Below are 13,459 nucleotides of genomic sequence, written 5' to 3'. Positions count from 1 at the left end.
GAGCAAATGGATGAAACTGTAGAGAGAATTTGGGGTCCTCAAGACGCAGGAGCCTCTTCCAGGAGAAGGGTCCATTGGACTCTGAACCTGCCAGAAGATGACGAAACCCACCGAGGTGCAGAGATGCTTGCCCCAGGTGAATCCTTGAGCCAAGAGGGCTCCCAGAAACGATTCAAAACCGAGGCTGACATGAGAGAGGAATCTGGAAAGGAAAGACACCCAAGCATTGTGGACAGCATACGCCTTGAGATCCTTCAGTCCACTCCCTGGGAGGTGCCAGAGAAACATGGAGCAGAGCCTCATGCTGCCTCTCTGGACTTAAGGACTGTGCCCTACATGCCCTGGAGCCTTGAAGACTCTTTATTTTGTGCTCCTAATTGTTAAATGCATATGTTATGTAATACTTCCTTAAATCCATGTAGAGTCATTACATTCTGATGGAAAGTGTACATAATTAAAATCTTTTTTCTTGTTTTAGGGGCAAAGTCAGGATTCGAATCTGGGATATGAAGTGGTCATTAATCAAGTCAGAGGATTTTTGCTGTGGGTAGGGGTACATTGGTCATAGGATATGGACACTAACAGGCTTGGTAGGGACAAAAGAGTGGTCCGCTCACTCGGATTTCTTAAATATGGTTTTCCAGAAGAGGACAGAGTGGAAGTGTGGGTACATGAGTGGGTGTTGAAGGGATTGGGGGTGGGGGTGTGGCTGTAAGAAATCTGCAGGTTATAATGACAAGAAAGGGACAATCTGATTTTACATCTTCTGAATTGGCCACCCAGAGGTGACAGAATATCAGGTCCAGGCAAGAACAAATTACTTCCCTTTAAGCTCAGCCCTTTTCTGATATTACTGTGTAAGTTTGACTGCCAGATCCTACAAATGGTGTTCATGATTGGGTTCAAAGTACAGCAAAAGGCCTCTAATGTTTATAATGGAAAATAAGAATTCCCAGAGCCCAGAGTGCTGGTGCACACTGTAATCCCAGCACCTTAGAGTCAGGCAGATTTCTGGGTTCAATGTCTGTCTGTCTGTCCTATATAGTAAATTCCTGGACAGCATGGACTACATAGTGAGACCCTGTTCAGTAGGGAAGGACTCTTTACATGTTGTGTACAGAGTTTTACTGACAAGAATTTCAGATGGTCAGGTTCTTTGATAATCTGAGCTCTTGCAAGGGTGTGGGGTGGTGTCTGTGTGCAGAGAGGAGAAGATAATTAGCAACTCCCAGAACAAGGAAATAAATCCCTAATGCTAATAGAATTTAGGGAAAAAGTCCCTGAGCTGACCAGGTCAGTCACGGAACTGGACACAATGTAAAGCAGCACCTGAGACAGCCAATAATGTTGTCCCACTCTAGGAGTGAAAGAGCTTAGGGAAGTTGTTAGGTAGGATGCGAGGTCTGGCTAATCCCTCTACAATAGCAGCCCCTGGGGTTTGAGAGTTCAGAGATGCCTGACTTAGAAGGGGAGTGGAAATCCAAGCTCTATGGTGGCTCAGATGAGACCTACAAACCTGCCACACCCACTCCAGTGGAGTCTCCGTGACAGGAAGCTCTTGTGCTTCATTTCTGTCCAGAACAGAGGCCTGTGTCTGGAATGGCTTGGCCTCCTGGAGGTCCTGGCCGTCTCCCTACAAATAGATGATGACCAGGGTCCATGCTTGCAGTGGAGGTACCTTCTGTGTTCTAGCCTTGGTGATCTTAGCAACTTTAAGCCTGTCAACAATATCTAAATCTAAGAATATAGCAGTGTGGGAAGATGGTCATGGACCTTTAGATGTCTCAGGAACTGAAAGTTCAGACGGAAACGTCTCACACCATCCTGATCCTGATGAACTCAACGGCTGCGATGAATTCACCTGCTGCACCCATTCGTTCCCAGCAAATAGGAGAGAAATTAATTGCAGCTGTTAAGAACATGACTGTTCCAGAAAAGTCTGTCCCCCCTTTTGGGAAAGTTTTGTTCAGAATAGTAGTGACTCTTTTAGAAAGATCATGGACAAGTTCCAACAAGTTGAGCAAACTTATCGAGAGTTAACGAGAAGGAAAAAGAGAAATTAATATTGAGCAAGAAATGAGAGAAATTATAGAATGGTTACAAAAGTTTCCATATTATCTTGAGGGGCCACAAACACAGAGTTTAAACTTTATTAAAATAAAGGTAAATGTTGAATGCATACCTGGTGCCCACAGGTCTAGCAGTATAACTGCAGTTTTCTAAACCATTGTCTGCGGTTGAGAATTGTTTCCTAGACTGTACGTTCAGCTTTCCTCTTTGAAAGGGACATTTGGTGGGGTGATGAATAAGAGCTGGATGATTGACAATTATGATGTACCTGTTCTAACTGATTAAATCTGTGCCAAGAAGTAAAGCTTTTAGCAGCAGCACACACCTGGAGTTTGTGTCTGTCTGTCACTCCGAATCTATTCCCTACCTGAAATCCAAGCCTTGGTCCCTCTGCTGATACACTCCCCTGGGTGGTCTGCAGCTCATACCTGGGTTCTGTAGGAAGGTAGTTCTTCTGTTCTTTCCTCTTTGTATTTTTATGTTTGGGCTTTGTCTGCTCATCCTAAGTAGTCTTGGCTGGTTTTCTTTCAAAACAGTTTTCCAGAAAGAAGAAATAAAATCAACCTTCAGGGACCAGAACCATCATTTAAAGGGGCAGCAGCCTGCTTCCCTGGATGTACATCCACTCCCCCATAAAAGTCCTGCCCAGTGGGGAAACCCTTCTCCCAGCTTCTCTCTCTGTTCTTGATGGATGGATTTCCACAAGAAGTCTTAATGCTGAAGCCTCCTGCTGAGCTGGAAAGCCCTTCCTGTACTCCTGAGGTGGAGGGGAAGGGGTGCTGTACTTGGTGCTGTGAGACAGGACCCTGCTCACCAGAGTCTCCTGATTTCCACTGTGGTTGGTTTACTTTAAAACGTCATTAAACAGGATATCACACAAGCATTTACATGTAAGAGTTCAATGTACTTCAGTGTCTTAGAGAACACATAATCATGACAATTGCAAACAAGGAAAGTACACTGGACATTTCCAAGTTAAATAATCCTCCAAAATCCAGAGTGCATCCCTGGGAGATCTCGGAGGTCAGCCTGAGACCTAGACATGTGACTCCTTGTGTCCAAGGCACCTATTTAAGATAAAACACCTGTGTCCAATACTTTTCAGGATGTGTTTGAAGTTCACCCATGGGTCAAAGAGGGTAGGTAGGCAGGGAATCCAGCTCTCACTTCCCTTGGGACCTTCTCTCTGTCCTCACAGTCCTACTAGATTCCACAAGGACAGTATAGCAGGACCAGTGTTATCAGGCCCATGGCTCAGTGACCAGGCTGGAAGATTCCAGAGCTTGACTGTCCTGGAGCCAACCAATGTGTCCTGGTCACTAGAGTGGCTGTCCTTTGACCTGCAGATACTCAAGCAATATCTAAGCCAAACGCCTTCTCCAACCCAGCTCTAACAAAACATTTTAGAGGTCAAAGATTCAGTAGTAAAAATAGACCATATTTGTGTATTATCTATTCCAAGGGATCCAAACTGAAAAGCCTTCTACTTTTTTAAATTTATACTTAACAAAATATCAAAAATGCAGAAACCAAACAGTTTTGGAGTGGAGACAGTGCTCAACCATGAGTTTCAAGATAATCTCCACTAAATTTACTACAAAACTATTTTTTGTCGTTTTTGTACTAGAAAGAGAAGTTCTGCAGGAATGTCTGGCATTGGTATTGTCGATGAAGTATTGAAGTACTATTCCCCAGGTCTGCTCTGTAGAGGACATTGTGGACAGTTACCATTCTCTCAGGGATCAAAGCTGAATTATCTGAGAATGTCCACCTCTTTCGAAATGTCCAGGAGATGTAAATTGAAGAAATGTTAAAATTCAAAGAGAAACATTCTGGTCAACATTTCTATTCAGGGATTACATTATTTCCTGCAAACACTTGTAGAAACAGGAAGTTCAGAGAGAAAATTCAAAGATTGTAGGCAATGATACTTAAGTGTTTTAGTCACACTGACATCTGTGTGGTTACTCTCTACCATGGCACATGACTTAGTTCACAGATTCATTCTTTTGGGGGAAATAAAAGATCACTTAAAATTCTTGGGAATTCTGAAATGTTAAAACTGCAACTTATAGTCCAACAAAGTACACAGGATGAATCACACGGGACATTGACCATGCTTGAGCACTGGTATCCACATCCTCAGCATGGTGTAGAGAACACAGGGGGCACTGGAGGGAAAGGGTGGGCTGCAGAGTGAGAGCCACTGACTTCCCAGGCACTGTCTCACACACGTGAAATCCAGGGGAAATGTCATCCCTGACTCTCCCAGGATCTGAGCACTGTTTTCCATAGCTGCTTCTTTTTATTCTCTACAAATGTAGTAAGGCCTGTCATTCAGACCCATTGATGCCTCCCTCCCTCCCTCCCTCCCTCCACACCTTTCTCTCTCCCTTCATTTATTTGTTCCTCTCACTGTCCAGGGCTCCAAAGCAGCAGGGTCTGGGCTGGACCTCTCCAGTGCTTCTTTCTTTCCCCAGTAAGCCTGTGGCTGGGGCTACAGCTTGCATTTATTCCTATGAAGGGAGGCTGACCAGGGGGCTTCTCCTATGCATGCTGGAGTTTTTAGGCAAGCATTGCCATCCCAGGAAAGTCATTGGTTAGTCTGCAGGCCCGCTCCTCAAGGCTGGTGGGAGCTTAGGACAATGAAAAAGCCAGAGCCAAGAGGAAAACCATTCAGAGGCCAATTCTCAGCTCAGCCTCCCAGCTTCCGGTTGCTGGCTTGTTCCCTCTTGGGGAGTCTGTCCTCAGCACTAAGTCTCAAGGCGCTTCCGGATCATCAGGGCCCCTGCAGTCCATTCTCGGGAGCCAGGTTCTCCAGAGGCTGCGACTTGTCTGGCGAATCAAGTTCTAGTCAGCTGCCTGCAGGAACCGACTTAACCCGGACCATGATTTTAAATAGCGTCCCTGACTTTATTCCTCCGCACTTTCTTTTTGTGCTTAAATCCGGGCTCCTCCAGGCAAACTGAGGTGGGATTCGGCTACAGCACAGGATCCGGTGTCAGCCTAACCCATGGAAAACCGGCTGGGTCCGGGGAGAGAGTGTGACTGACAGGCGGCCAGGACGCTGCGGTTTCGGTTTGCTTTTGCACACTCTCTCCTCTTCCAGTCATTTCTAAACTCTGACAATTCGTCCGATTTTTTGCGGATTTCGCGCAGAATGCCCTCGGCAAATGCCCGGGCACGTTTTAAGTCCGGCAATATTTCCTAAAGCATCAGACCCCTGACCCTGGAACAGTAAGTAGGTTTTAGGTTTTTGCACTGAATCCCCTCAGTAGGTCCTGCATTTCTTTCTTTGAGCACTGTCCAGGTCGCCTACACCACACACACACACACACACACACACACACACACACACAGGGGTGGGGGAGGGGGAGGGGGAGGGAGAGACGAAGATGGGAGAGGGAGGGAAGGAAGGAGGGAGAGAGGGAGAGAGGGAGGGAGGGAGGGAGGGAGAGAGGGATCCTTTTTGGACAACGCTAAGCCCTTATTGCCCCGCAGGGAGTAGGTCAGCTTGGAGGCTGCTCATTGGCACACTCTGTGGTTTAGCCAAGCACCTGAATCCAGGGAAAGACTTGTTACCCCCATCCCCCTCCGCCAGCTCACTCAGGTGAGAGGGCACAGCCTAAGCAGGAGCCAATGAGGGAGTCCATAGCCAGAAACCAAAATGATTCATTCAGGAACTGCCTATTTGCTCTTCGAAGAAGATTAATGGGGTGGTCAGAGCTGGCATGCTAATGCATTTCCCTGGTTTTGTTTGGTGCTTTTGTTGGTTGGAGGTTTACTTTACTTCTCTGGGTGTGAAGCCTCCATGTATGGCTGAATACCATTTGAATGTCCAATATCCTTGGGGACCAGAGGATCAAGACACCCCAGAGATACTTAACCAGCGATCCCACTTGCAGCCCTGTTTCTAAACACTAAGTGAGATAACCAGTGAAAGAATCCTTTGCTCTGGTGAAAGACTGAATGAAGAGGGAGCGGAGATCAGATGTGTGGTAATTATTGTTCTTCAAGAGGAATGAAGTTGTGAGGTCTACAGAGAGATGCTTGTGCCCGAAGACAGCCACACCCAATGGATGACCAAGTCTCCAGATGACAGATATCCAGTTTCTCTCATTACTGGGCCCTAGGCTTGCTAGATCCATAAAATCAAGTTTTCCTCTTGTCACATGAGAGGAGCTGGGGGAAATGTGTGGAGAAAAGTTGGCTAGAAAACTCAAGGTTGCTTGAGAGGTAGGAAGAGAAATAGCCAGAAAGAGAACAAATAGCTGTGTGAAATTAATAACCTGCAACCCCACATCATCTGTAACAGAAGTCGTGAATCTGTTACTGTCCATGGCTCTGATTTAACAACATAATCAAAGTCAAAGTAACTTATGAAAGAAGGGGTTAGTTTGGATTAAGGATTCCAAAGGGTTAGAGTCCAAGACAGCAGAGAGAAGGAATGGCTGAGATTGCACACATCTTGTTCCACCACCAGATGGCAGCACCACCAGAGGGGGGAGGGGAAGACAGAGAGAGAGAGAGAGACAGACAGACAGACAGACAGAGACAGAGAGAGACAGAGAGAGACAGAGAGAGACAGAGAGAGACAGAGAGACAGAGAGAGACACGGAGGGAGGGACGGACGGAGGGAGGGAAGGAACACCTAGAGTCACATCTTCACATCTTTCCAAAATAATCATACTTCATCATCTTTGCAAAAGAATTCAACCAATTAGGAACCAAACATTCAAATATGAGCCTGTGAGGACCTCCTTCCTTTAAACCACCACAATGAATGAAAATGTATGCATGAGTGAATAAATGAGCCAATATATTTATTAAATGGCAAAGATTCCATGTTGATATGCTATCAATTGCAATCAGGGTGCATGCATTGGGAAGTCCAGTGGGTCCACCACCACATCTGGGTACCCAGATATTTCCTTCAGCTCTCTGAAGACTGAAACACCAGCAAGTTCCCAAGTTCCCAGGTTATCTCTGGTTCCATGCCTAGAAGAAACAGAGTCAATGTCAAGCACTAATGGTCATCCTGTTTTAAGTTCTAAAGTAGATGGGTATTTTGTTTTGTTTTGTTTTCTTGGGTTTTTGTTTTTGGTTTTGTTTTTGGTTTTGGGTTTTGGGTTTTTTTGTCCCTGAAGGCAAGAAAGGCTTCCATTGGATGAGAGAGTTGCAGGGGGATGCAGTCCACCACAGCAGGGCAGGCACAGCAGCAGGAGGAAGAGGCCAGCTGTTCTTACTGCATGAACACTTAAGAAAGACAAGAAATGTATCTCAGGCTTTCACACCTCTATGCAGTTTGAATCTCAGGGGACAGACTCCACCATCAGAGACAGAAGGCATGGCAGCATGAGACAGAAGCATGATAGTCACATTGCTCAAAGTTCTTTCTTGTGTTAGAAAGAGAAGGAGGCAGGCCATTGATTTTGCAGTCCGGTGATGTTTCTGTGAGAGGATTTCACATGAGGTTTTTGGCTGTCCACTGAACTTACCTTACTTTCTCCAGAACCAGGAGTTCTCTTCAAGATGTCCCTTCTGAACGGCCTGGTGCAACTCTGCTCTCAACCTCCTTCCTTCCTCAAAGCTTCTTTGGTCTCTGCCTGAGTGGAAGACATTGCCATGAGAATTCAAATTCTCCAGGTGAGGTCATCAATGTCCCTGAAAATCTGTTACTGCACAGGTGGTCTGCACTCTCACCTGCTGACTCTCTCATATCTCTCTATCCCTGAGTGAATTCAGAGGACCTTTCTTCCTAAGATATGGTAGCAGGAACAATATAGATCTTGGGGATATCCCAATTCTACAGGAAACTACCCAGCTTTGATTTGCTTTAAGATATCTTCTGCACAGCACATGTGGGAGACAGGAGATATAATAATGACCCCTGAATAAATCAACAAATTGAAAACTAAAAATTTAAGAGAATAAATTAAATAAAACAATTAAAATCCCTGGTCAGTTTTGTCTTTGGGAAAACTTGTAAATAATACTTGGTGACCCATGAAACAAGTTTCACAAAACCTCGAAATATCATAAGCAAAACATACAGAAGTAAACCATCTCTTAAGAGAAGTAATGTAGGAGAATGTGAGATATCTGGATTCTTTATAAAAAGTTACCTTTCTTTATAAAAACTCTTTGTTATGACAGATCGTTACATGATGTTTTAAAAGTCATTTCCTAAAAGTCATTGCCCTTACACAATATACCTAGAGTGTATCAAAGTCTTCTCATTAGAGGTAATACCTTCCTAAATGTATGCTATACTATTTCTTTCTTTTTTTTTAAGATTTATTTATTTATTGTATATAAGTACACTGTAGCTGTCTTCAGACACACCAGAAGAGGGCATCAGATCTCTTTACAGATGGTTGTGAGCCACCATGTGGTTGCTGGGATTTGAACTCAGGACCTCTGGAAGAGCAGTCGGGGCTCTTAACCACTGAGCCATCTCTCCAGCCCGCTATACTATTTCTTAATTCAAGGATATTCTATATTTTAAAGAGACCCATTGGTTTTTATTGTATATGTGTGAGTGTTTTTCCTGCATGCATGTGGGTTCATAATGTGTGTGCATGGTGCCCACAGAGCCCACAAGAGTGCATCAGACACTCTGAAATGTGGTGAGTATCCATGTGTGTGATTTGCAAAAGTGATTAGTACTTTAACTGATTTAGTACTGAGCCTGTCTATCCCCTGCAAGAGTACTGTAACTTGACTTATTTCTTTAATTACTGCATACTGCTCTGTTGCATGCATGTGTGTCTGTGAAGCAAATGTGTGCTGGTACCTGCAGATCCCTAAGCAGACTTTCTGACCCCTGGACCTAGTACAACACACAGATAATTTATATGAGTGTTTTAATCAAGGCTATAAAATACAGGATAGGAAAATAGGTGTTTATCAAATATCTATATATTAAACTGTATTTTTATTGTCCTAATGTCAAAAGACACAATTCCCAAACATGGTAACATTCAGAGTCTAGAAAATGCTCAGTTCGTAATTTTAGAATCATTTGAAAGACTAACTTGGAGACTTCTTGGGGCTGGCTGTATGCAAAAAAACACAATGCTACTCTCTGCTTCTTCCAGATATATGCTGTCGATAATATCTCTAAAAGAACAAAACAAATCAGAATTTAGAATAAAAACATAAATCAGTCTTATGAGTTTGACCTTAGTACAGGGAGTTTCAAGATGCCCTGGGCTACATAGGGAGATCTTAAATAAAACAGAAGGAAGGAAGGCAGGGAGGGAGGAAGAAAGGAAGAATAAAGCAAAAAAGAAGAAAAGAAAAAGAGATGCATCTCTCTCTCTCTCTCTCTCTCTCTCTCTCTCTCTCGCTCCCTCTGTGTGTGTGTGTGTGTGTGTGTGTGTGTGTGTGTGTGTGTGTGTGTAAAAATGTTTTTGGAGAAGATGGAATGAAAATACTTTTAGACGAAAGACAAATGTTTACAGTGGAAATTTCATCCTAAAATATGGGATTTTTCCTAAAGAGAAATAAAGAAAAGGACAGCATAGAGCTTTTTATGTGTACAGAATTTAGCACTTAAAAGCAGGCTTTGGGAGGTTACAAAGAACATACCAGGGAAGAAGATAGAGTTTTGTATCCAGAGACTTCTTTACAGGCTCTAGTGCACTCCAGGATCCCTGATCTGGTCCAGCCCAGTTTAGCATCTACAAGTGTGGTCTCAGGAAGGCTCTGTTGTTCAGGTGCACAGCTCCTTTCTGAAGAGAAGCTGGTTCCTGCTCTGGGAGGCAGGATCTTGCCTCAAGACATTTGCTTTACCCTGTTGATGGTGTCTCCTGGGACACTATCGATGCTGATCTAGGAGACAATCAGGGTGTGAAGAAAACTCATGTTCTTTGGTCTTTAGTGGGCTAATGTGCGAAGTTAAACTGGTAATCCAAGGGGAACCAGTTTAACAATTGAATCAAGAATATAAATTCCCTCTGCACTCCCTTTACCTTCATGATCGAAATGAGAAGTTGATCCTTCTCAGAAAGGCTGAATTTTTCATAAAATCAGCCTTTGAAGTTAAAGGTCTCTTCTGTAAATAAATGTCGAATCTGTAAAAACCAATCAGCAATGTTCATGAAAAGTCAATCTATTCAATGGAGTCTGAAATATCTAAGGTCTCACCACTCTATTCTGACTCAGTTTGCTTTGCCCAGACAGTTCTCAGCCCTCTACCCCACCCTCCAACGTCCACACATTTGAGATTTTTCATCATTTGAATAAAATATCGATCTTTTTAATGTAGAGTCAATCCTTCAAGTAATAAAATCCAAGCTTTAAACAAAAATCTAATCTGTTCAATAAAAAGTGAGTTTTTGAATAAAGAGTCAGTCATTGATGAAATAAAACCAAAGAAAACAAAAGACAGAAAAAACCCTACTTCTATATTAAAGTGTTTCCTTCTAATGGAAATTCCCCTTTTGCTATACCACTGCAGTCTCAGCCCCGTGAACATGGAGACTGAACAAGGAGACACCAATAGCCATGCAGACCTGGAAGTGGGGGAGCCCATGAAGCCTCAGCCTTAGCAAAACAAATCAAAACAAGCAAACAAACACCGCAGTCAACCAAACAACAACAAAACAGGCAAGACAGGATGTCCCCCATACCTGGGCTGTGGTGGTGCATGCCTTCAATCCCAGCACTAAGGAGGCAGACACATACTTTCCCTCCCTCCCTCCTTTCCCCCTTTCTAACTCCCTCCTTTCCCCTTCCCCTGCTTTCCCCCTCTTACCCAGTCTCTATTGGTCTCCCCCAACCTCCATACAGGCTTACTTTATGTCTCCCTAGCTATCCTAGAACTCACTTACTAGACCTGGCTGGCCTAGAACCCAAAACTCAGCTGTGTCTGCCTCTGGAGTGCCGGGATTAAAGGCGGGCACCACCACTGCCAGGTGCAAGCTGATCTCTTGATTTGAGACCAGCCTGGGTTACAGAGTGAATTCCAGGACAGCCAGGACTGCACACAGAAACCATGTCTTGAAAATCATAAGCAATACCAACACCAACCACAAAACACAAACCAACCTATCAATCAACTACCACCACCACCACCACCACCACCACCACCAACAACAACAACAACAACAACAACAACCAAAATCAAGTAATCTGATCAAGAGAAACAGTCTTCCCAGGTAAGAGCTCCCAAACTGCTTACCCAATACCAGGGCTCAGCCTTACTTGGGACAGTGTACAGACTGATCAAGTTGTCCGTCTATGTTAGGAATATACACAGGAACACCCATGTACACACACATACACAAAATAAAATAATTAACATATACCACGAACATGGAAGAGAGGCTGTTGCCACTGGGGTACATAGACGGGGATGGAGGGGGAGAGTAAAGCAGGAAAATAAGTTAATCATATTTTAATTTCAAAAGTAACAAAATTAAAAAAAAATACACTTTCCGAGCCAAGCTTGGTGGTGCACATGTTTAATCCCTGCAGCCCCCCAGGCAGCAAGAGAATCTCTTTAGTGCAAGGGCAGCCTGGTTACATAGGATCTTCCAGGACAGCCAGGGATAAGTAGAGATATCCTATCTCAAAACATAAATACCCAGGGGCCAGAGAGATGGCTCAGTAGTTAAGGGCACCCACTGCTCTCCCAGAGATCCTGAGTTCAAACTGGGCAACCACATGGTGGCTCACAGCCATCTGTAATGCGATCTGATGCCCTCTTCTGGTGTGTCTGAAGACTGCTATAGTGGACTTATATATAATAAATGAATAAAACTTTAAAAATAAATAATGAATCAAAACACATTCTTTAAAATTCAGACTTGATTTTCTAACCAAGATGGGCTATGGAATGAAGTATCCCTAATTTCTAAGAACCTCACATTCTACTTCTCAAATCCTTAATGGATTCTGAATCTAAATGTGTTTAAGAACATAAATGTTGCATGCACTCTGAACATGTTTCTACTGTTCCACATATGGCTTCCCCTTCTTTCAGTCAAATAGAACTAGTTTAACCACTAGTTTAATCCAATGTTTGCTAAATTTTGAACAGTAGAAGGAGGCAAAACCATACAAGATGTCAGAAGTTATAATTACAAAACATATTTCCTATTGTAAAGGAGCTTCAAAACCATGTTTAAATGGAAACTCTCATTTTTATGTGAAATTTGTACTGAGGTATGGGACTGACTCAAAGAGGAAAAGACGTAAAGATACAGTCAAAAGTTAAACTCTGTGATAAAGAAATTTCTACACTTTAAAACCCAAACCTGGGATGAGTCTTCCAACACTTACAGGAGCAGGGCTGGTGGGAGGTTCAGTGTCTACACCAGGAGAATTACTTAGTCTCTCCTGCTGTGGTTCAGGCTCCTGAATTAGAATCTGGGTTTGGCGGAGACTGGACTCATTCTGCTGTGATTTAAACTCACTCTTCTTTGCAGCTTCCATCCATTCTGAAGACTGAAGCCCAATCCCTTTCCCTAAACTACAGCAAGTGCCCTGCTGGGTGTTGAGCCTCCAGGCTTGGGTGAGCAGGGATCTTCCTCCATAACCTGGCCCGAGGGGCACTCAGGCAGAGGAATACAAGGTTTTTGCTGCCTAGATTGCTGTTGGTTTTACAGTCCCCTTTCTGTATCCCCTGCTAGGGATGGCTTCAATCTGGAATTGGAATTCATCCTAGGTGGAGATCCAAAGCTCCCAAGGTCACAGAGCAGTGGGAGGTGAGCAGCAGGGCCAGGCTAGCAACATGTGGATGGGACAGATTTCTCTCTGCCAAAAGCCACCAGGTCCTCTTGGGCCCAGCACGTGCATTTTGCTGAATGTAAGAAGCAGTTTTCAGGTGCCAGGGTCATGCAGGTGGAATACAGCCAGGAGAGCAGTGTGTCTTGAATTTTGCTGTGTATTTTCAGCACAGCTCTGGTCTGAGCTGTCTTTAGAGAAACTCCAGATACCAGGAAACCCAAGTGTAACCAGGACTGGCTGCAGGAGGGCATTAGGGAGGGAGAGGAATACCCCGGGTGCTCTGAAGGCTACTCTGGGCCTTCTTCCAAGGCCACAGGGCAGTGGCTGAACTTTCTAGCTGTTGCTGCTCCTGTTCAGGTCTGCTCTCTTAGGTTTCTTTTTCTCAGCTGCTGACAGGGTCCCTGTTTCCTCTTCTGAGCCTATTTGCTTTCCGGTTTTTAGTAATGGTGCACCTTAAATGGTTTTCCCCTGTGTGTGTGGTTTTTCTAGGGGTGAGTAGGAGGTTGGTAAGCCAGGATTTGAATAAAGCTGGCTTGAGGACTCTTCAAAGACAAACTCAGCAGGCTACAGAAGGCCTTGCCCTACCACACTGAGGTGCTAAGCAGGCACAGCTGTACTAAACTTGTAATACAGAAGAAAGATTTATTTATTT

At 44.1% G+C, this 13,459-nt stretch overlaps 2 long non-coding RNA genes across 4 annotated transcripts in view; one reads left to right on the top strand and one right to left on the bottom strand.

Annotated features, from left to right (window-relative positions):
• LOC134485850 (uncharacterized) overlaps window positions 1–13,459 on the top strand; it is a 704,841-nt gene that overhangs the window by 304,144 nt on the left and 387,238 nt on the right. The gene's annotated exons all lie outside the window — the stretch shown is intronic.
• LOC102547847 (uncharacterized) lies at window positions 6,866–13,262 on the bottom strand. The gene is made up of 6 exons (XR_015674062.1): window positions 12,361–13,262; window positions 10,047–10,148; window positions 9,664–9,906; window positions 9,108–9,192; window positions 7,569–7,676; window positions 6,866–7,068 (listed from the first exon to the last, which is right to left on the bottom strand). It is a non-coding gene; the product is annotated as an uncharacterized LOC102547847 (long non-coding RNA).

This window comes from Rattus norvegicus, chromosome 2 (genome assembly GCF_021556685.1).
Source record: "Rattus norvegicus strain SHRSP/BbbUtx chromosome 2, alternate assembly SHRSP_T2T, whole genome shotgun sequence".
Taxonomy (NCBI): domain Eukaryota; kingdom Metazoa; phylum Chordata; class Mammalia; order Rodentia; family Muridae; genus Rattus; species Rattus norvegicus.
This window is presented reverse-complemented; position numbering and strand designations above follow the sequence as displayed.